The sequence below is a fragment of the Diplotaxodon limnothrissa genome, linkage group LG3 (genome assembly GCF_057381915.1).
Source record: "Diplotaxodon limnothrissa isolate DT_005_m linkage group LG3, D_limnothrissa_male_GT1.1, whole genome shotgun sequence".
NCBI lineage: Eukaryota > Metazoa > Chordata > Actinopteri > Cichliformes > Cichlidae > Diplotaxodon > Diplotaxodon limnothrissa.
In genome coordinates, this window is record NC_140598.1 from 56433770 (window position 1) to 56458386 (window position 24617).

Below are 24617 nucleotides of genomic sequence, written 5' to 3' on the forward strand. Positions count from 1 at the left end.
CTGTCGCCAAGTCTGAGTTATTGTAGGGTCTTTACCTGACAGTATTATAGAGTCCCTTGAGGTAACTGTTGTTGAATTGAATTTGTGACTTTTTGTGTGCTTTTGCAGCATTTTTTTTTCGATTTGCTGGTGTTTTCTTAAGCTGCAGTGCGTCTAAACTCTCAGGGCCGCCGTACATTTACAGTCTGATGCTGTCAGAAATGCTGATAAAAAGTGTACAATACCTCAGTTCGAGAGAGGAGAGCGGTCCTTGAGTGCTGCTGCTGAACAAATCCCGTATATCACATTCCAGATAGGGAAAGCACTTCCTGTCCTGGAAGAGAACACAAAAGTTAGAGCAGGGCATACTTATGTTAGAGCAACACACCGACTCTCGCTGTATTCTCTCCAAACGGGCGACAGGGGACGCAATTAAAAGGCAGGAACCTTTAACGTCTGCCAACATGAAGAGGCATCTGCACATCTACTGTATGACACAGATTTACTTAAAAAAAACCAAAAAAAAAAAAAAAAAAAAAGGAGTCCAAGCGTTACTTTCTCCAAGCCACATCACACAGACACTTTTTATTTTGCTCGCTTCTGGGTCGACCGTTATTAAGTGGCATCTTCATAAATTTTTCAGCTGCTTTCTGGTTCCCATACTGGTGCTACGGCCCGATTGCCGCTGTATGAAGTGCTATTCAGGTCACATCAGCTTTTAATGGCTGATTTATTAGGGCCCAACAGGAGCTTGGTGATGGGCTGCAGGACAGAGAGCCTGTTTTAAACTACATTAACACTCTGCAGTAAATATCCCACACAACATTAGCATTTTGATGGAAACCTCCCCCAGTCACCTTTCACACTTTCCAGTTTTCCCCTCGTTATCCCTCCCTGCCTCTTTAGCCATCGTATCAATCCATCTTTGGAGTGCTTTCTTTCAGAGATTTCTCGTCTCCCATCCTTAGCGTTGCCCTGTTCACTATATATATTTCAACTGAACGCATTCAATTTATATCTGTGCTGGCACCATATCCGTGTGCGAGGGGTGAAGTGGTTAGGTTTAATTATAGACGTATTAATGAAGAGCATGCACACAGAGGTAAAATCAAATGGCATTCAGCGGTTCTGGGAAAGAGCAATTCTTCGGCATCCCTGATGAAACACACGACGAGCTGTTCTCTTTGTTATTGTGACGCAAAACAATCATTACATGATTTATAATTAAATCTCACATGCAATCATAAAACTGATGAGCACCAAAGCTTTTGTAATTGAGGTGTCTATGGCACTGGATGGTCTTGAATAATAAGCTAAAAACAAAAAAAAGAAAAAGGATTAATCGGTAGCACTGTGTTTACTATGCAAATTAGGTAGATTTTCCTTTTGACTTAATTAAAACAACCTTTTTTTCTTTCCTCTCACCTATTTGGGTTGTCCGCCTCATGTCCACGTCTCTTTTAAAAGCACTGGCTGTGATTTAAAATGACAGAGACACTGGGAAAACGAGAGTCTATAATTTGTGCATGTGTGCCAATGATAAAAAAAAAAAGGTACTTAGTGAAATGATTCCTTTACTTCTGTCAGATTGTGCAAAGATGCTTGCAAATGAAAAGAAAAAGAATGGCTCTCAATTATATTGCCAAATTTCTAAATATTATCTAGGCACAATGGCCAACCGGTCTTGGCTTTCGAACAAGTGCCGGGGACGTGCTTCATCAAATCTGCTGTTCATTATGTTTGATCAAATTTGAGACTTTGGCAGAGAAAACAGATGCGATAGGTCAATTTAGCTGAACTGCTGAAACTAGTTTGGTCAACAGAGCATCTGCCAGTCATTTAGCAGGCCTGCAAGTGTTTGGAAAGGAGCACGGTCGCACCATATTGCAACAATCCTAACCACATACTGCTGCACAAAAAGGAGAAATCAATTGCACCGAGAACAGAAAGCAAAAATTATGTTCTGGGCGGTATGGTAGGATTTCATCGTGTGCTTTCGCTTGATTTCACTTCTTTTTCTGATCAAACCTAATTAACAGTAATTACAGCAAGTGGACAGAGCTTTAATTTTACACATTTACCTCTTATAAACTCCTTGCTGCTCTCCTTGGTCTTTCGCACTCAGCAGAAACACTATCAGAGCCAAATTTACTGCTCTCGTCCAATCATTAGTGTTAAAGTACTGGCAGTAGTTGGGAGGTGAGGCTTCCAACACATCATCAGTGAGTTCTGGACAGAGAAATATACATCCATAAGGCTGAATGACCGACGCATTATCTGGAAAATCACCTAATTTTCTTGTTGGAGACAGACACTACCAATGTCTACTTTACCAGTGTTGCATAATCATATACATTTTTTAACTGCAAACAATCATGCCACCTTATCCATATATTAGCTGCTCCTTTAAAGATGAGTTTTTAAAGGATTGCACTCAATTAGCAGCCTAGCAAAACATAAGAAAGTGTACATTTACAGTAGTGCTGTGAGATACTACAGATTTGGTATCGATCCGATACAAAGTAAATACAGGGCCAAAATTACCGATACTAATACCGATACCAAGTAAACACGGGGCCAATATTACCGATACTAATACAGATACCAATACCAAGTAATTACAAGGCCAAAATTACCGATACTAATACCAATACCAAGTATACGCGGGGGCCAATATTACCGATACTAATACAGATACCAATACCAAGTAATTACAAGGCCAAAATTACCGATACCAATACCAAGTAAACATGGGGGCCAATATTACCAATACAGATACCAATCCCAACTAATTACAGGGCCAAAATTACCAATACTAATACCGATACCACGGGTTTTAACCTACAAAGGCAGCTCATGTAGAGTAGAGAAATGTGTCATTTATGTGATAAATTATCCTGTATTTGCAACCTCTAAAAACACTTTAATGACCACTAAATCAGTGTGATTTGTACTTTCCACAGTATCTTGTTAATGCAACAAAACGTAACATCTTTTGGCTTTTCATGTATTTTGAAACTGGGTTATTTGGAGTCCTGGGGCCTGTTCTTCGTACCTCGCTAAGTAAGTTAGCTGGATTAGATTGTTGACGATTTTGCGTGATCCTGGATCGTTCGGTTCCCCGAAGCTCATCCGGGACTTGCTGTCATAGCAACAGAGCCGTAAGCGTAAACCTGCTCGGGAGCAGGTTTACTTTATGTAAACAGGATTAGATCGCGGCCACGCAGGTATGTCCGCTTCATTTATACGAAAGCAACAGCGATATTCCACCACTGTTTCACCATAAATAAATAACATCAATGTAACTAAAGATAATGCAGCACTTGATCCTTTTATTGATTTCACACAGATACATACAGGTCATTCCCTAAAAAAGGGAAATGTACTATTAACATTCTATTACATGTATGTGATTATTACAGATGTAATTCATATTTCAGAGTAGTAATTGTAAATTACTTCGTGTAATCAAGATGGGAGACCACGGCTATAAAAGCGAAGGTGGATTTGGGAAGCCTGTCGCAGCCATGTCCTGTCCGTATACGCGACCAACCCATTGCGGAAGGTGCAAGATTGATAAGGAGAGTCCTCAGAATTCAGCGTATATTGCGGGATAGACAGGATCCTTTAGCTCAGCGCGACAGTGTGCTCATTGAGAGATATCGATTTTCCCGTGAGGGTATTATTTACTTAACCAACTTGTTGACGAGGGGGTGCAGGACCACCACCTGTCTTTTTTTCCTCTGCCCTTTTCTTGGTTGCTGTTATGAACAAACTAACAGAGTATTACAGGCCAGTATTACCTTGCCAAGAGACGAAAAGCAATCTAAGAGATAAATATTACCATTCTGTAGAATACTCCTGTATTCCACTTTTACTTGTTCCCATGTTCTTGTGGGTCCTGTTGTGGCTCTAATGTGAAAGGGGATATAATATAACATATTATAATATAATATAATGCCATATGATATTGGACAATATAGTGTCATATGATAGATCTACCCTACCGCCTACTGGTGTTGGCCAGAGGGGCCGATGGCGCGATATGGCAGCCTGGCTACAACCGTAGCTGCCTCCACCAGTGTGTGAATGTGGGAGTGAATGAATAGTGGTATCGTAAAGCGCTTTGGGTGCCTTGGAAAGCGCTATATAAACCCAATCCATTATTATTATTATTATTAAATTACCTACGAGTTTGATTTGTCAGCAACTTTCTGCCAGCCCTCTCTCCTTGCTTTTGCAGCCTTTGCAGTGTTCTCTTGCGTTTTAATTAAACTCTGAAACTCCTGAAATCCCTCAATCAAGAGTTCTTGCTCTGCTGCCGGAAAATACCGTGCACGCCCCTTCGACATTTTCGCCGACCAATCAGCGGGTTGCCGATCAATGTTTCTACTATCGATGCGTAGCCCCTTTTACGACACCCAGTGATGTCACATTACTGCGTCCAGCTGTACTAATCGTCAACAGCAGGTGTGTTCGGGGAACCGGATTAGCGAGCTCACGGTTAGCGCGATAGTTTGGTCTTGGATGTGTCATTTGATCTTGGATGTAGTAAGCGACGTACGAAGAACAGGCCCCTGGAATGTGTATCAGCTATAAATAAAACAGACTTGACAATCAACACAAAACGGTTCAGACAGTTTTCATAATGCGTGATTTCCAAAAAAACAACATGTACTTAATAGAGTTCAGTGGGCTGCATTGTAGAAACAAAGTATCGATCTGATCGCACTGGTATTGATCCAAAACCAATACCAGAGCTGGTGTCTGGTTTTGAGCCACCCTCTAATTTCACCCTCAATAAACATGAAGCAGTAATTTTGAGTAAAATGCATCTTTCTTACTTTCTTTTTCTTTCTTTTTTACTTTTTTTTTTTTTTTTTTTTTTAGAAAACTGCACATCTGAGTAAAATACATGTGAAATATATACAATTAAAGGTGTCTTTATTTGCATAATTAATAATTAAGTATAATGTGATTGGTATCCATTCAAGCTTATACCAATCAACTTCATTTGAACAGACTGCAATAAATTCAACGATTTTAAACAGCTTTTTGATTTCATCCTTTTATTTACAGGTTGAGCTACATTTACCGCAGGCACTGCAACTTTACTCACTGATTATTTTCATCTTCCTTTTATTGCAACTATTGTAAGAACCTCAATTAAAGTGGGGCTTGTAAGGTAAAGCTGGAAATATGCCTATTTCTGTCAGAAATCATGTGCAGAAACAGTCGTTTCGGAGAGATGCTCAAAGCAGCAACCTGCTGGCTGCTAGTGATCTCCTCTCATCTCTTATCTTTGTTGCCCAAAACCAGCCCTGAACCTGCCCCGTAGTGTGTAAATCCTTGCAGTGGGATGCATTTAAGGGAAGAATTTCTAATTCTAAAAAGTGTATTTTTGTTACTTATAGGTATAATTGTTACTTGTTAATAAAATAATCCATCCGTGATTTAAAAAGCATCCTGACTTTAACTGGAAGTAAGCAAGACGTGAACATAGCAAGTTTAATCAAAAAGCTTGGCATTCTTGCATGCACAGAAAAAACGCTTTAGTCTGTGCATGCTTGCATTTTAGAGTTTTGCATTAAAACATCCGAGTAAAGGCTGGTATTTCTAATAATGGCAAGTAGAGAAAAGGCTTGCATGTTAATCTCAGTCTCAGTTGTGAGACAACTGAGACTGAGATTAATTTTACATCCTGTTATTAACTTTTCACCGGCTGCTAAGGATATGCCACCAGTTAGAGCAGGAGGCACCGGGAAAGCAAAGTAAAAGAATTTTGTTGAAGTGCCAAGAAAGCTAGCCAGGCTCACTGGATATCCACAAGTGCATGATTGCCAATTGGTGAAACGCATGAGCGCAAAAGGAGGCTCTGTACAGTATGTAGCAACTCCACTGCATTAAGACAGAGAAAACTGCTTCTTTTCTTTGTTACATTATCCACTGTAGCCTGTTTCTTTTTTTTTCCTTTCAGTCCCCTTGGCAAAAGGAGTGCTTTCCAAATTACAAAGTGATGAAACACAGCATGACTATCCAGCTTTCGCTGCCATGAACTTAAACCTGAATTTGATTTCACACCCCAAAAGTGATTCATTGTGGTACAGTGTGCTGAATATCACTGCTGAGTGTGGTTGTAGAGCAGCAGGCCATATTTCTGACCACGCCTGACAGTAATATTGGGTGTAACCGTGCTTTTCTTCTGTGTAAGATTTACGGTTACACCGTGGTTTGTAATGTTAATTTTAACAAAACTAAAGAAGGAAGTGCAAGCAGTGCAAGCTATCCCGGCCTTATGACACTCTAGTGTATGGCAGCAGCATTTTTCCTCACGTTCGTGAGTGTGCATTTGAGCCTGGTGGCAGCTGTCTAGCTTTTCCTTCAAAGGACGAGTAAACGAGCTGACTTTAATCTGAACAAGCAATTACACACCTACACAAAAGCATACAAAACAACTGCTAGCTTATGTTGTTCCTGCCCAGATAAAGCATTCAGCCCGAGTGTGTTGTTTCCAACTACCAAGAGCTAAAAATAAGAGGAGAGAAAGCAACACAAGCGGCACAAGACAAAGTAGATTTAGCCACAGCCGCCTCACCGACTACATCAGTGTGCTTTAACAGGACAAATCCCAGAATTTTGGAGGCAGCAAGCGATGCTTGAACAGCTACTGTGTGAGCACTGCTAAAGAAAAGTGCCTACTCTACCTGCTTGCGGTGCCAGACAATGAGATTCACTATATAAAATGGTCCTATATTACAGAATGTAAATACGTCAAGACACTGAATGTAGTGGGGTTTATATTAAAAGGAAAACTACATTTGCAGTGGCCTTCCTTTCTATGGATTGCTTCTCTGCTGTCTTTGCTACAGCTCCTGGTTACCTAAGCATTCATACTGTCTTAACATAGACAACAAATCACTTTGAAGAAAAGTTGTCCATTACAGAACTTTTTATTTTTTACCCGTTTATCATCATGCATCAAAACAACCCGTTATCAGGACATGGCGTCCCAATATGAGACGGCAAGCGGACGCAGGCGGCCGCTGTATGACTGATCCGAGTCGACAGCCTGTGGTGTGTCTTTATAAAAGCATTTATTGAAGCACAACGCCGCGGCCTGCCGAAAGCTCATCAAAGAGTGGCTTATTTTATCAGCCAAGTGGAAAATGTGCTGAGAGAGAGAGAGAGGCAATAGTGAGGAAGTCAGCGAGAGTAACTAAGCTATTGTGCCCATCGCTGACCCAAACACCCGCATTACAGTAGTCACGGCGGCTCACCACAAAAGCTCTAATCGGCGGAGCAGGCCTTTAAATTAAATGACCCTGTAGTTGTGACACTGTAACTGACAAGCCGGCCCGAGCACGCCGGGGCCAAAGGAGATATGGCTAATGAACAGAAAATGTATTGAAATGGCGGCATCTTTTACAAGCCCAGACAACCTTAAGTAACCTACATACTCCTCTGTGAAGTATGTAATACGCCATGTTGGTACTTATTCGCCTACTTGCAGCTATTTCATAGATTATACGGACTTTAAAATGAGCTGCTCTTGGAGACAGAAATAACCAGGCTTCATAAAGATTCCATTTGCACCCTCAGGTAAACTGCACTTCGAGTATAACGTGCCATGACACTCACCAAATGTAACTATTGCGGCTCCGTGTGGAGGAAGCTTCGCATAACCCAGGGGTGTCAGACTCCAGGACTCGAGGGCCGGTGTCCTGCAGGTAGATCTCACCGTGGGTCAACACACCTGAATCAAATGATTAGTTCATTACCAGCCTCTGGAGAACTTCAAGACATGTTGAGGAGGTCATTTAGCCATTTCAATCAGCTGTGTTGGTTCAAGGACACATCTAAAACCTGCAGGACACCGGCCCTCGAGGCCTGGAGTTCGACACCTGTGACATAACCGATCGGCCATTGCATTAAAACCACGGACAGGCGATGTAAAGTAGTGTTGCTGGTCTCCCTGCACTGCAATATTCAGCCGGGAAACCTAGCATTCATGCCTCCCTCCCTGCAAGGCAACGCTACAAACAAACCCAGGAATACCAGAAACTGGAGCGTAGGGTGTGCCGAATAAACCTGATCCACGGACGGAGCTGAAAGACCAACGGAGACCCCCATAGGTCCTCATATGCCTTATAATATTATCCAGATGATTTTGAAGTGCTTAAATCTCACTGATACAATTAACAAGTCAAGCTGCGAAATAAAAACAAGGGCTCCGTTCGTGAAACGCGATTTTAATGAATTATACTGCACACCACGGTCACTTAAGAAATCACGGTGAGTCAGAGCCTGCTCGTTCTGAGGGGAGGGAAAGCTCACCAACTGAAATCAATGGGCAGCATTTATAATGCATGGGCAGCATCTACACTCCCAAGGGTCACATTAAATTCAAGGGAAGCTGATAACAATTGACTGAGGTAGCTGCCAACTGCAGGTAGATTATGTATAGTTACGTGTCTGCTTCCTCATTGTTGAGGCTCACTAATTCGCTACCTCTTCGCCTCTCTGTATCCCTGCTTTAGCTGCCGTAGATCCCCCCCACCCCCACCCCACCTCACCCACTCCCCCGTTCTTTTCTTCTCACCTTTTCCTTTCTTTTTTTTAAGCCCTCATCATTTCTATCATCTTCTTTATGCTTTCCCTGTAGCTCCCATTTCTCTCTCACACCGCTCTGGCATACAAATGAGAAGAGATGATGAGGGATGTATAGCATTGAGCACTACAGTGCATCCCCACAAGACCTTCTCATACACTGGCCCTAATTGGTCTTAATTGGAGAGGGACGAACACTGGGATACGAGTCTGTAGGTTAGTCTGCGCCGCATGCACGCGTACTCTTGTTTGCGAGCTTTTGTCTGTGGACATATTTATTAAAAAACGGGGGGGGGGGGGGGGAAGAAAAGCACAAACAAAACAAGTCGATGAACACATAGCCTCGAGTATGAAGCATTCAGCTAAAGTGGTACGCGGCACCTCGATTTTAAATTTTCATACGTGGGTGTATGCAGGCTCATGCGTTTGAATATTTATGTAAATATCATGTTTTTGTAGTCCTCGTGCCCTAGATTGCTTCTCAAGCCACAGCCAGATTTCTGTGTTATCACATGATCTCACCAACAAGCCAAGCTCAGAGAGGCTTCTCTAAAAAACAAACAAAAAAAAGCAGCCAACGCCAAACGTGCAAAAACCTATGGTCAAAAAATAAAGCTGTCAAAACACCACATTCACACCACAACTCCCTCTTCAGAGCTGTTTACCTTGGTAGAGCAATATCATTATTACTATCACACACGTCTTTATTTAGAATGCATATATATTCCCACCATGATGACCAACCTTGCAACAGAACATAAAAGTCAATAGAGGGGAAAATTGTATGGGTAACACTAGTGGGACTTGACACGTAGGTCCTTCACGAGGGTGCACGGCGCGTGCATCTACAATCGAGGCATTTAGCATTTTTCTTTGATGATAATGTCACACGCAGAGGCGCGTTTGTTCTGTGAAGGGCTACCGGCGCAAGGCCACGGAGAGAGAGAGACAGATAGGGAAGATGCAAATGAGACGTCATAAAACAGAGGAGTGCGTTCGACAGATCAGGACGCACGCTTGGGTGCTTTTTCCCGCGTGTGTCAAGTCACGTAGAACCGTGACATTTTGGAACGATTTTAGATAAATTGGCCGGTTGTTGAGTCTATGAGAGGTCCTAAAATAAACCCAAGCAACCCAAGAAAAAAGTGAAAGACAATTGGATCTGATTGAGAGCTTAAACCTGTCAGCTTTCTCAGAGTTGTAATGACTCAGGGCTAATCGCTTAGACTGCTAAACAGCAGAAAACTGTGAAAATTACCCTTAAAATTCTCCAGAGCCACGAATCTTTTTGTACTATTGAAAATAGCAGCTCCAAAATAATTACCGTAAATGTCGGGCTATAAGCCGCTACTTTTTGCACAAGCTTTGAACCCTGCGGCTTTTAGTCAGGTGCGGCTTTTCTATGGATTGTCCGTGATTTTTGTCATATCGTAAGACGATTTGTTTTGTTTGTTCCGCTGTTGTACGGCACTACGTTGCCTGGCGGAAGGATCGGGGTTCAAGAGTGGTATGTTAGTCACATGTCCGTCCGCCAGGCAACGTAGTGCCGTACGAAGTAGCGCGAAAAACAAACTTCAAAGTAGCGCTACGCGTTCAGCGGGAGTCGTGGATGATGAGCGGCGATAAACTTGCGAAAAGCAAGTTATGCCCAACTCCACCGGTGGATTCTGACAGCGTGGAAAAGTGCGAAAACATCCACGATCACCAACGGATTTTGAAGGGCTGGACTGCTGCATGATGGAGAGGAGGACACCGCCACGGCCCTTCTGAGGGTGTTCGACTCTGACACTGACAATGAGGATTTCTTTGGTTTTGAAAGTGACAACGAAGGAGAGAAGCGGAGAGTGGATGACGAAGCCATCATGAGCCTGTTTGTATCCGACAGTGGAGAAGAGGACTTTGGTGGTTTTAGTGCGTAGGAAGAAGAGAAAGATGGTGGTGAATGACTGACTTTTCTTCTTGTTAAAGCTGTGTCACTGCACCTGAGCCTAAAAGGTAGTCCGAATCTATTGTTCTGGTGTGCTGTAGGTTACTGTTATGTACTACATGTGCAAATATGTACCCATAACTTGTTTTTCAAAATATTAATAAAAGTGATGTCTCCAAACAGCCATCTCTTTCCTGACAATTCCCTTTGTGCATATTCTCTTACATATGATAAGTCAACATTGAAACACCTGCGGCTTTTGGTCAGGTGCGGCTAATGTATGTACAAAACAGGATTTTCCCCTGATTTTAGCTTGTGCGGCTAATATTTAGGTGCGCTTTGTAGTCCGGGAAATACTGTAATCAAAACTAATTAATGAGTCATTTTCAAATTAGTTACTTTTTAACTGGATAATCTTTTCGGAGCTAACGTTAACTACGGTATATGTATTTCCCTGTGAGAAAGGGATACTGTGGCTATCCCCGAAGCAGGCCTCCTCTCCGCTTCAAGACCAAAAATCTGCAACTGATTGAACCTGTGGATCGAGTTACAGGTAATTTACTCCTGAATGCAATGGGAAGGGGGTCCCATGTGCAAATGCGTGCACCCCGACCAACCTTTCCTGCCCTTGCCGTCCCCATCCAGTCAAATATGGAACTTGACCCTTTCTGAATTCTGAAGCCGAGCTCCACACTGAATATAACTTTTGGCTTAGCGAGCGAGGCGTGTTTCCAATAAACTCCAACTCTATAACGGTGTGTGTGTGTGTTTGTTGGGTGCTGCTCCATGTGAATGCATGCATGCTCTGTGTTTAGGCGAAATTCAATTGTGTGTGTCTCTGTGTATACACGCCCGCGTCTTTACATAGGTCCAAGTGATTATTTGTTCATGTATCACTGCTTTTCGGATGTGTGCGTGCGTGTGTTTCTACGGGTGTGCAAAGGTTCAGCGATCATGTGTGTGCTGGAAGGAGGGGGTGGCTGTGGAGTGCCGCAGTACCCAAGGCGCCGAGGACATGGCTTGACAGGTGTGTGTGAAGGAACCTAGTGGTCTGCAGAACAGCAGCGGGCGGCAGCACAATGTGCCCATTCAGGCCTGGAAGGAGACAACCGAGATATCACAGGACCCCTGTGAGGTGGGGGTGGTCATCCGGGGGCACGGCAACCTTTCACTCTGACTACAGAGAAAGACATAATGGCATCGCCGCAGTAATGGGCTGTGTGACCTCACGCTGGGGAGCTGTCCACTGATATGTGACAGATTGAGGTTGTCTACAGTTTCTGCGCTGATAACTTTGACTCCTCGAGCTAAAAACTGGGTTTAATGTGGACCAACAGGTCTCTGTGTGGATGAATAAAGTGGGCATGTGAGCCTTGTCTTTATTTATGTAACAATGTAGCCATCTTAAACAAAAGCTCAGGGTCTAAATGCTCCAAAAGCGGCTTCTGACAGGTTTTCTTCGCTTGGTTCTGTATGATGTCAGTGAGAGTGGATATTCCCAATATGGCTATCTCCCACAGCGGGTGTCCCACCTACCTGCTGTGGAAACCTTTTGATCAATTTGATGAACGTTAGATAAAAGGAGGGGGACGGGAGCTAAAACAGCTCCTTTTAGACAGTGGATGAACTGAGGCAGCGGTTCTACACCCTACAGGTGAGGCCCAGAGGACAAACACTCCTCACTCCTCCTCTATGTGCACATGTAACCACAGTAATTGGACTCGAGTGAGGACCAAAATAACTGCACCGAGACCCTTCAGAGTAGGTGTGCGTGTCCAGAAAGGTGTCACGTAAATAAGAAGCAACTCGAGTCCACTAATAAACATATCGAGGTGGAAATGAACACAATAGCTGAGGAATTACCAAAGGAATACAGAAAGTGCTTGTTTGTGCAGTTGCATTTCATGTTTTTCATGTTTTTTGATGTTCGTTGCACAGTCTCAGGTCACGCGGGGAGCAGTCAGAAAGTCACAAGCAGATGGTTTAATCTGCACTGGGACTTTTATTTTGGAAGTTGCCTGTACTCTTTCTGCTTTTCCTTTGACTTCCTGCCCTCCTGGTTTGCTCTGTGCAACTTGACTTGGCTTCTGTCACACACACCTGCTTCTGGGACGGTTCTAACGCAGACATTTACAGCCAGTGTATTGAGTGGGCACAGTTACCTCCAATACTCATGTCAGAACTCAAACGCAACACTGAAGCACCCAGTGAATTCCTTGGATCATACAGATCAGACTAAGATTGGTAACTTGAACTCGGAAGAGCGAATAAGTGCGCAGTTGTACACTTCATCATAATATAGCACAGTTTGATTTCCATTTCATCCATCCACAATATGCAGCAAGGCCTAAAGTCCAACGTACACCATCAGTTACTCTCCAAAACACTTCAACAACTAATGTAAGTGCTTTGACTCATTTCCAGCTCGGCGTTCTCGCCTTATTTACAAGGAGGACCAAAGTGACAGCACAACGCACACCAGCGTGCACGCGTACACAGACAGATCAAAGCAACTCGCATGACAAACCACTGTGATACACAAGCTAACGGCAGGATGTGACAGAAATGGGCAACGCGCGGAAGAATCGCACGACAGTGTGGTCCATACGTCTTTAACGCACATCTGACAAGAGCTTTTAAAACGCTCGCACGCACACGCGCGCACACAGACACAATGCCACCAGCACTGCTATCCATGCAGAAAATTGGACAGCCATCCTTCAGCTCCGACATAAATCTGTGGGGTGGCAAAACGCATCGGAGAGCAATATAGCATAGAACGAGTCTCCGCTGAATCCAAAAAAGTAATTGAATCGGGGATGAATATAGACGGGGTGGGATGAGAGTTGACGGAAAACACGTCTTTGGAATTTGATGCTCGGCAACACAACGTTTACAGGGAAGATGCGGGTAGGTGCTGTGAAGGGATCAAACGGCAAATTATCACAGAGAACGGGAAAGTAACCAGCGAGTTTGAAAGGTTTTTGTTGTATGTGCTGTTTGTCCTTCGTCCCGATAACGCGCCTCTTCTGTAAGATTTCCTCTGCTGCTCAAAATATCCACTATCAGCCGATAACCTTAACCTAGATACAATGTTGCCACGTACTGAGCGGCAAAGGTCTCTTCCTCCGAGTCCCAAGGCTACCTGCCAGCTAAATCACATTTGTAGGGTCATATTAAACATGTAGCCCTGAGGGGAGAAAAAGCCCAGCAAAAAATGATGAGCATTTTTCTATTACTGAACGCCTGCATTGCATTATTTCCATGCTTCTGCGGTACCATGTGGCGATGGACTGTTTTATCTTACTATATGGGCTGTAGAAACAGGTTTAGTTCTTCGCCAGCACAGGAGGAGATAAGCTCCAAGTTTTCATCAGGCCACCTGCAAAGACCAAATGTAACTGGATTCAGTGAAATGAAGAAAAAAACCCAGTTGCTAGTCTGGGCAAAAAAAAAGTTAGAAGACAGGGCGGCACCGATTCTCTACCTTACATGCATTTTCTCTACGGGGTATTGAACAAAACAAGGATAACCTTTACAATACAATCTAAAAGTGCCTTTAACCCCTCCTCCCCAAAACCCACCTGTAATGCCAGACTGTCACTGACAAGAAACAAGAAAATATCATGGACGTGAGCAGCAATCTGTTCAATCGCAAACTGAAGACATACTGATGTAAAAGCTGCTCTTTGATGCAGGCAGCACATGTGCCATATCTACCTGTTTTCGGTAAATGCAAAAAAAGCAAACACTGCATCTGGTTTAGCCAAATATCCTCAGTGCACAACGAAGTGTTTGCCGTTTGCTTGGTGGATGGTTGTGTTGGATATCTGACTTTATCAATTAAAGACAACATTTCACCTCCAGCCACAGACCTGCAATTTCCCTTTCATTAACCGTAATCCTTCTTAAACTACGACCATGTGTTTTAATTGTCTTGCCCCAAAAGCGTTCCGACATAACCAAGTATTCATCCTTCATGAAAGTTCATTTCCCATAACTACGAAACATGTAATAGCTGCCAGGTGCAAAGTTAGCCAAAATAAATTACTGAACATTTAAATTAAAATACTTTAAAAAGAAATAGCATTGTATAACTATCCAATGTTCCAGAGTTTCACGAGTTCTTCCAATGTGCTCACATTTCAAATTAGTACATTTTACCCTTTTATTTATTATTATAATGTGATAATAATTGTACAATGAAGTGAATATGGAATAGCGACAAATGTGGTGTTAAGATTAGTTTTTTGTATCTATAGGTTTACAACTATAGATGGTTGGATGGTAGTGTTGGATATCTGACTTTATCAATTAAAGACAACATTTCACCTCCAGCCACAGACCTGCAATTTCCCTTTCATTAACCGTAATCCTTCTTAAACTACGACCATGGGTGGCTGTAGCTCAGGTGGTAGAGCAGGTCATCTACTGATCGGAAGGTTGGTGGTTCGATTCCCGGCTTCCCCTAGTCTGCATGCCAAATATCCTTGGGCAAGATACTAACCCGAAATTGCTCTCCGATGCATCCATCGGGGTATGAATGTGTGTGAATGTCAGTTGTGCTTGTGTGAATGGGTGAATGCACAAGTTGTGTAAAGCGCTTTGAGTGCTCAGAAGAGTGGAAAAGCGCTATATAAGAACTAGTCCATTTACCATTTAATACCAATATTTAATAAGTTAAAAATCAGCTATATTGGACTATATATACCTATATGTCAACTTGTGTTTATGGTGTTACAAACGCATGTCGCCAACATACCCCTAAAACGACTGAAATTGGCAAATAGCTAAAATCAGCAGATAATATGGGTCAGGCCCTAGTTCTGCTGTAACACTGCACAACTCCTAACTACAGAGTTTTCGTGATGGTCGATTAATTTTCCACGGACTTCACAGGAAGTGAGTGGTTGGCATTAAGTGCCCTAAATATGAAGTGTTCACTCAGCCCAGGCAGCTCTTGCCTAAAATATGTCTGAGACGGACTAGCTGCTGGTCCGTGCGAAATATAAGAAAAGATGCTGGTCCTCCAGGAATCGGGTTTGTGGACCAGACGACATTTTAACTGGGCGTGATAACTTGTTCCATCCACGCAGCTGAGGTAACAGGATAGCGAGACACCAAATGGCAAAGCTTTCCACAGGTCTCAGAAACTGTTGACTGTCAGCATCTTTCTCGGTTTCAGTTACATGGGTTACGCATAGGTCGAGAATGAAATTTTAAAACAAGGCTTGTAGGTCGTAAGATTGGTTCAGCATATTTTGAATTCCATTAAAATTGTATATGAAAACAAACTGCCGGTGCATGGTAACAGACACAACCAGACAGATGGCTGCCAGAGTGGGGTTTCTTATGCATGACGAATTGCCGCATCTGTTGGTGTGACTGTGCAAAGCTCGCGGTCGGGAAAAGTTCTCAAGAAAACAGGAGGAAGCGTCATCTGAAAACAGGCAAACAAAAGATACACTTGTCGTCTGACTCCGACGTAAAAGCTCTTTTTAGAGTCGTGTACCACAGCTGAGTCGGACAGGACTCCTACGAGAACCCGAGGGCACTCAAGGTGGCAGTAACTCTCCAGATACCCAGGTGAGATCACCAGACGCCGTGTCTGAAATGGGCACGAATCCTCAGGGTAAACGTGCAGAAAGAACTCGAGGGATCCATCCACAAGCTTTGTCACACGTTGTCATCCAAGTTACAAAAATCCCCACGAACGGTTGGCCAAACTTTGTCAGATGTCAAAACAGATCACAAAAATCATCAAAACCCCATCGAGATAAAGTGCTCAGGTGGCATCTTTCCAGACCTGAGTTCCTTTTCAATTCAGTTGTACTCCCTAATTGGATAAAAAGCATTGTTTGATGTGCATGCTCTTATTGTATTAAAAAAGAAAAAGAAGCAGGAAAGTCATACACGAAGCCCACCTTGTTTGTCTGCAGTGCAGCGATAGCGAAGGTTACAATTGTCTCTGCCTCCCTCAGAGGCGTCTGGAGATGCAGGGCGAAAAAATCGATGCACAAAAAGCACTTCATTCCAACTCAGTTTCAACCTTTACTGCCAGTATAATTAAAAGTGGCTTCTATGGACATTCCAATCCAAATTTCTCCATCAGCTGGATGTATCCTGCTCCAAGTCATCAGGACTAAATTCAAAGGGGAAAAAGGCTTCCCACAGGAATGTCATGGCATCACGTATGAAGGACCCGTCATTATTGAAGGTTGGTTATCGTCCAGCTGTTTGGTGACTGGATGTGTACAACAGCACCAAGAAATGGAAAAAGAGGTCGAGACACTGATGATATTAGCTGCTTCATTTTAACTCCTGTATTATTATCACAACAGGAATCTGTGACCTCAGAAAGCAATCGGAAAACCCGCAAAACCTTGTTTGTCGTGTTTAATTCCTATCAAAGCGACAGAAAAAGTGTGAAGCTATTTTTTTTATTTACACGCGGCGTCCAACACTGATAACACCAGCTGAGAGACAGAAATTACCAAATTACCTGTGTGTCATGGCTGCATCCAAGCTGCTGGACCAATTATTTCTGCACTGCTGCAATTGCAAAGGCCTCTCCAGCTGTGTTTGACACAAAGCTGGCTTAGGGAGGCTTACTACTGACCAAAAACATAAACAAGATTACAGGAGCCTAACCTTTCAGAGCGCTCATGAGTGACAGCACAACTCACGCTAAATGGACCTTTGGTTTGGCGCTGTCAAAAGGGGCGGATTGTCTCTTCAAGACGAGACAAAAACGCTTCGGGATTGAACAGTCGGGCAACGGCAGAACAAGGTGATCCTTGTTGTCCATACCGATCGATGACGGCTTGTTCATTAGCGGAAACTGCACAGCACACAGAAATATTAGAAAAAGACAACAGCAGGTGCAATAAAACAGGATTACAGATGACTGCCGAGCTCCAGCATTCCACTGATTGCTTCCAAAGCAATAACTACTACCTTATTAATCATTAAGGGCAAAATGAATTCCACAAAGGGTTGACCTACATTGACCCGAGTTAACTCAGTTGTCTGCAGTTTCACAATTTCCCCAAGCAGGACTAGCATGCTTACTGTGTTAAGCTATTTGCTCCATGTCAACCTGACTTTTAGCTGCATTTATTATGTATGAGAGGGTTAAAAGGGGTCCATGAGAAGATTATAAAAGCTTAACATTTTGATGAGATTAATCTAGCTATCAATCTTTGCATGCACAGGGTAGTGAACCAATTATGATGTGGAAGTCAGTGAACAAATAACGTTTCCATCTTTGCATGACTGTATGTTCTGAACAGCTTCAAACGCATTAATTGGAGGGAGCATTATTCCTCTGCCATCCACCCTTAAGAAAAATTTATATCATAAGCATGTCAAGTGTTCTCGCGAGGAACAGAGAAGTGGAGGGGATGTGGGGAAGGGTCGGTGCTCGCAACTAGCGCACACTGTCAGAAGATAGAGAATCACTGTGGAGAGCAGGAAGGGGAGTGGATGTCATTTGCCTGGAGAGGCCGATCTGACATCTCAACTCCCACTGTCTGTCAGTCTGCCTTCCCCGTGATGTATGGATGTTATATGGCACCGCTCACCCAGCAGAACCAGTCAATACTACCATGCTGAGGAATGTTAGAGCATGAGACAATGGGAGCCTGTGACCCTTGTTATGGAATGACAAAACTCCGAGAGGGTGGGGGGGGGCTGAAGCGATCTGGGCTTACGAAGAGGAGGGGGGAGGGAGGCTGTTTCATCATTCAATATCACATAGTCTGCAGTCCTGTGGTGGCATTTGAGAAATTGCACGTTGGAAAACAACTAAACAAAAACGGCTTTATGGATGCCATCTGTGGCTGCGTTTAGGTTGGTTTACTGGCAATAATCCAATGTGTATTTTAAATACAAAAATAATAGAAATCAAACATTGTCGGGTAAAGAGAAAGGGAGGGGGGGACCCAACCCTACTGGGCTTATTTTCTTTATTGCTTCTGGTATTTGTGTCTCCAACCAGCCTCCATCAGGACAGAATCAGGCTTTCAATGTACTGCATTAAGAAGTATTACAAAAAGACTGGATTACGTGAGGAAACAACATCGTTTAAATTCATCTGTGTGCACAATCTGTAGTACTACATCTGAAATAAGAACTTAACTAAGAAGGAAAACATTTTTGCTCTGCGTTTTTAGCCACATCGCAGCTAAAAAGTCACATTTCTACTTGCAGTCGTTAGGCGAAATGCTGAAAATTACCAAAAGGGACACAAAGTGTCGATTTCTTAACGCACACGTCGCCTATTAGGACCCCCGAGATGTGTTTGCTCGTAACGGAAGAGAGGGGTGAAAAATTCTGCACGCCACATAAAACGCCCGATACGGCCCTCGAACCGAGGTGAGGTCTCTGCGCATGCAGGCGACAAGCAAAAGACCCCCGTTTCTCCAGCTCGTAGCCCACGGGGGCTCTGTTCCTGCCTGCACGCCAGTGCCGTTATCTGCTGCTTATTATTTGGCTGAATGAGCCGGAGCGGGGCTCATGGGGCTCGCTTCTGACATAATGACTGATTACAGTCTTGTGGCTCCCTTCTAAGAAATCCCACTGTTGCCACCACTGCGCCAAGGCAGCTCAACATCACACAGGCGAGACCAATGTACGAGTGGAATCAGAGGAGGACGGGGGTGGCTGTTTTTTTTACAGTGACAGCATAACTGTTACCCAGTCACTGAGCTGTCATGACTGACAGAGACCCCGGTGGACACCTGGGTCATCAACCTACTTGTCATCAGGTGTCTTGTTAACAAGCACCTCTTGAAATAATAACTAGACTGCAAAGAAGAGAAAAAAAGTGGCTAAATAATATTCTGCATTTTTTAATTGGACCTCGAATAGTTAGGCTACATTTGCTCTTCTCCTTCCTGCAGGAATGTGATACATACTAATGCCTACCGACATCAAGCCCATAACATGAGCCTTCTATGTCTGGAATGAACCATCCGCAAAGCACAAAACCTTTTATTTCCGAAGGCACAATGCATTCTCACTTGTGAATATGAAATACAGATGCCTGTGTGACAGGAAGTCGGAAAACAACACAGAACAGGCGCTGTCAATAGCTACCGTTTCCAAACAAGAAGAGTCACGCTGTCAGCACTTTTCAAACGCCAGCTTTCAGGCAGTCAATTAGGTTCAAGGTGAGACAAAAATGTGTTGTCATTTAAACGGTTTTGCTCCATTGGGGCGGTGCATCAATTCAGTCATCTCCATTCCAGAGGTGACAAAGGGCTGGCAGGGAAGTTTATATTTGCCAGTAGATACACAGTTCTGCTGTCATTACACCAACCTGAGATGAAGTGGGGATTTGCAGGTGCGCACATTTAAAATGCGCCATTCCCTGCGAGCAAAGCTTCATAAAGACGGGAATAAAAAAAACAAAAACAAAAAAAGGGGGGCTACCGCCGAGGAAGCTGCTGGCTGAGGTGCAGCGCCGGCCCCCTCCTACTCCCACGCTCCTAAACCCAATCCCGTGCCATCGATTAGGAAAAAATCAATTTAAGTCACAAGCTCAGAGAGGAGACGCTAAAATGCTGCAATACATTTTGAAGTTGCAAATGGAATGAGGTTTTGATGAACTCCACGAATTCACCTTGGTTTAATAAATGACAAATATGCCCTCTCTTAATTAAGAAAAAGAGAAAACGACCCTCGTGCGATAGAAGCATAAATCTTTCAGCGCGGAGCTATCCATGTGTATGAAAACACTTTAATTATCTGCCTTCAAAGAAAAAAAATAGCGTCTACTCTCAGGAAATCTTATCAGGTATGAATGGAGAAATGGTATTTTAATTTAAAAACATTAAGCAGGATATTGTAATGCACATTTCTGCGAGGCATTCATGTTTTGTGTTCAATTACAAGCTCTTTTGAACTGAAAGCATGTCAGAAAAAAAAATGTTATAATGGATTTTTTTATAACCCACAGATAACAGCGTAACACTATTAAAATTTATGTTTTTCAGTTTGCTCGGATCTTTTCAAAGATGTTGAACTGAAGCGTGGATAGATACCTGAACCGGCATACTAGCCTTGAGCCCGAGGACCCGAGGGTCGGAGGGTTCGTCTGTGCCAGGCGGGCAGGCGATTCAGTGCCTCACAACAAAGAAGCTCAAAACAGCTACAAACAGAGAGCTTAAGGAGACGAAACAACCCAAACTCGACATCGTTTAAATGGCACATGTACACGTCTGTGCCCAGAGGTCCCAATTACTTGTGGTACTTCTAGAGTTGGCGGAAGCACCTTTAGCTATCAGGGTCTTTTTCTGTGGGACAAGCTCCCAGGTTGGGTTCAGGAGGCAGACACCTTCTTTACCTTTAAAAACAAGCTTCAGACCATCCTCAGGGCTGGACTTAAATCCTCGCTGCCATAAACTCCTTGAGTACTTCTCCGCATACATCCTCATTCTCTTTTGTCTTTTTTCCTCACTCCTCAAGCCGGTCATGGCAAACCGATGTCCCTTACTGAGCACAGGGGTCTTTTCCCATCAACGCAAAGTCTGTCGCCAAGTTGACTCAGAGAGGACTGTCAAAGCACCGGGGTTCGCTTTCTAACACTGCAGGACGGATTCAAGAGACGAGTACAGTTGTCCCTCGATATAACGCGGTTCACCTTTCGCGGCCTGACTGTTTCGCGGATTTTTTTGCTTTTTTTTATTACAGTGTATTGCGTTCTGCGTCCCAATCGGCTGTAGACCACCGTCAAACAATCTCCTCTGTGCCGTGTCTCCTGTACAGTACAGAATGGGGTCAGCTTGGCAACTTTACAAAAATCTTCGATCGCTAGCAGTGCGACTCCGAAGTGCTGTACCGCATGTTTGTAAGTTTTCTCCTCAACAAACACAACAATGTCTACGAAACGTTTTGCACCATCAAAGGCACCTGCGGTAGCACCCAAAAGGCAGTGGAAGATGCTAACCATTGCACAAAAAGTAGGACTTCTGGACATGCTAAAGGAAGGTACAAGTTAACGTATTTTTCGGATTGTAATATAATACTGGACAAAGGTTTGAACTTGGCTACTTTGCAGATTTCACCTATTATTTTTAAAATGTAACTCCCGCGATAAACGAGGAACGACTGTATTGTTAATTTTATATCACTTCCTGGTTTATTTCTTGATTCATCATCAAAAAACATGAATGCAACCAACCATTTAGCGATACCCCTTTTTATTCAAATGGCTAGACTGAGAGGGGGGCTAAGTTGTTATGTGCAAATCTGCACCTGATATTTGCAGATACAGCAGCCAGAGAACAAGGAAGCTATCTTCATCTCTCTTTGCTGGCCAATTAGTGGTCAGATCAGGAGGTCCCGATGGTTTAGGGAGGCGTAAATACTAACCGTCCATTTCCATTCATTTGTATGCGGCTGCAGGTGCACTACCTTATTATGTATTCAAGCCCAAACCTGCCTCCCAAACAGGCCATAAATTAACTTCTTTTAGGGCTTCGGTCTCAGAGAAGCATTGCATCTTTGTTTGAAATCCTCTTCCCTCGTCTAAAGTTCACAAAGGAAGGGGTTGAGGAGGGGACTTCAGAACAAAAGAAAGCTATCGATATAGTAGCAAAAAAACTTTGGTGTTATACTATAAAATGCACATAGACAAATGTATCAGATTTTACAGAGTAGTAAAGAGGCTGATGTACTGCGGCTCCGTCAGGCTTTGTCAGTTTGATAGCTTTTGGATACCTTTTAACACCACCGACAGGGTCGTAAGAGTGGCTTTGCTTGCTTTAAATGCTAAGTTGACATTTTTGGGTCCATATCTGCACTCCAGACGAGAATCTATCCTTTTTCCCCCTCCCTCTTAAACCTTCATTTTCCCCGGTCCGGGTCTGCCATCGTGGGCCTCGTGTTAACAGCGCCGTACGAGAAACCGCTTTTTATGGAGATACAGATCCAGTGAGTGCTTACTTCATCAAGTAAGTAGCGACTGATTGGACTCTTCTGCTGTTCAGTGGTCATGTACTGCAGCCGCTCTTATCTGCAAGCATTACAAGAAAAACAGAAAGCACGCATTCTGCATTTATATCTGCGGAAGCTAGTTAATGTTTTGTGCTCGCGCCTTCTTGTCATGCAGTCTTTGTATCTCTGCCTGCAGAGGTTGTTGAGTGTTAAAATGTGCCTGCTAAGTGTTTTGACCCCCCCAGGGACAACTTAACTAAGTGTCAAATTAAGGGTGCAGGGTTGGCTTGCAGATAATTAAAACTGCAGTCTGAAAAACATAAGAATTTTTTAAAGCGCACTGACACCGGTCACGGTAACGTATAAACTCGAGCTTGACAGCGAACCAGCCTTGCAGGCCTTTATTAAAATTGAATGCATAAATTAATGTGACATGCCAGGGCAATTCAAAGCACAGCCGAAGACTGGGGTGTTCCGCCAGTGCGGGAGCGGAAGCAACACTGAAGCAACAGTCGAATTCACATGCAACCGGTGATCTTCCGCCTACCTAAGAACTGCTCAACGTCCTTTTCCTATTCACCGGATGAACGGGGACGTGCCCACCCACTCTTTTCTATACAATTTAGCAAATAATACTATGAAAGGGTGCTCCTGTGGAAATATAAGCAGGCCTACGTTGTGACAGAGTTATCAACAGCAGCACATGAACCAGCTTGCACTGTTCTCTAAGATAATTTGCCAAAGACACTGAGGCAGACCACCCAGCTATATTAACACCCACATAAGCAAAGTTTCTATGTAGGGAAACTGCAAAATATCCTGAGAAATCAGAAAATGATGCTACTACAGGTGCATTGTTGGAAAATTGGTCGGGTTTACTAAATACCAGATGAACTCACTAATCCAGAAATAGATGTTTTTGCCTCACCCTGTGTTTTTCTGACATGTATTTTACTATATATCTAAAAAAAATGGTAAAAGTGTTATGTTTCTACACTGCAATAAATACACAAAAAAGATAATATTGATGCCTTGCATTCAAACCCTTCCTCGAGTAACCTCTGCTAAAACTTTGCTCTTGACGTAACAAATATTGATGCATTTCCCTGCATCCTACAACTATAGCGGCATTTTAAAAGGCATCTAAAATGCTCTCAAACACCGGGGTCACTGTCTCCACAGCTACGCAGAATCAGGGAACTAATTGTCCGTCCTTTCCATCGAGCACCAGCTGAAGTCTCCATTTCAACTCTAACCCCATTTCCTACAGTTTAGTGTTCATGGGGTTGTGAAAGCTTGTGTCAAAACCTTTGTGTCCAAGCTCTTTATGAGACAGGACAGCTAAAGTGTTGAGAGGCACGGACCTCAAGGACCTTTCCGTGGCCATGTGCCTCCTTTTTTTTTTTTCAGCCTTTGCTTTTCTTCTTGTGTGACATTCCTGACAGAGAAAGGGCCCCAGCAGACTGACCTGTCTCACTCCTAACAGCATGATAACTCCAATCTTGGGGACGTTTGAAAAACCAAGAGCCCTGAGGAATGTGAATCCGCTCCAGCGGGTGGCCAGCTGGTGATTTCTTTATTTACTTTTAAAGGAAACAGGTTTAAATAAAGTAAAGACAAAAAAACCCTGCACATTTGGAAACTGTATCTAGACTACATATGTGTGTTTATAGGATTATACAGGAGACACAGCTACCTATCATTTAAAACACACAGGAGAAAAATCAGCCACCAAATACAAAACTCCCTGAAGATGTTCGTGTGATGCTTAGCACGTCAGCATCCAGCCGCAGGGATAAACAATCATTCGACTGCAAAATAGGTTTTTTAAATCCATCACTTAGACAGCCTTTATGAGATTTCAGAAAGCTCTTCTTCTGTAGTGTCCTTATTTTAAAAAACACACTTGTCATGGATTTTATGCAGTTCTGAGTTATGCTTATGATAGGTAGGAAAAAAGGTATACTCTTCAAACATCTGTGTCAACCTGCATACAAAAGCTGCAGAATCAGTGCTGACCAGCAGTCCAAAGAACCAAGTGTTGCTAATTACACTATATGTTCATCTAATTAACCATTTAGTGCATCTGTGGTTTGAAACCAGATGGGCTACATGTGACCCTCCTACCAGCTAACAACAGAGAAGACTGGAAAAACGCTGCCTG

At 43.3% G+C, this 24617-nt stretch overlaps 1 protein-coding gene across 3 annotated transcripts in view; it reads right to left on the reverse strand.

Annotated features, from left to right (window-relative positions):
* Positions 1 to 24617, reverse strand: part of LOC146636642 (adhesion G protein-coupled receptor L3) — a 268557-nt gene that overhangs the window by 238277 nt on the left and 5663 nt on the right. For all 3 annotated transcript variants that reach the window (XM_085349627.1, XM_085349626.1, XM_085349628.1), the window contains exon 2: positions 225 to 313. The gene's annotated coding sequence lies outside the window, so the exon portion shown is untranslated. The remainder of the gene's footprint in view (positions 1 to 224; positions 314 to 24617) is intronic.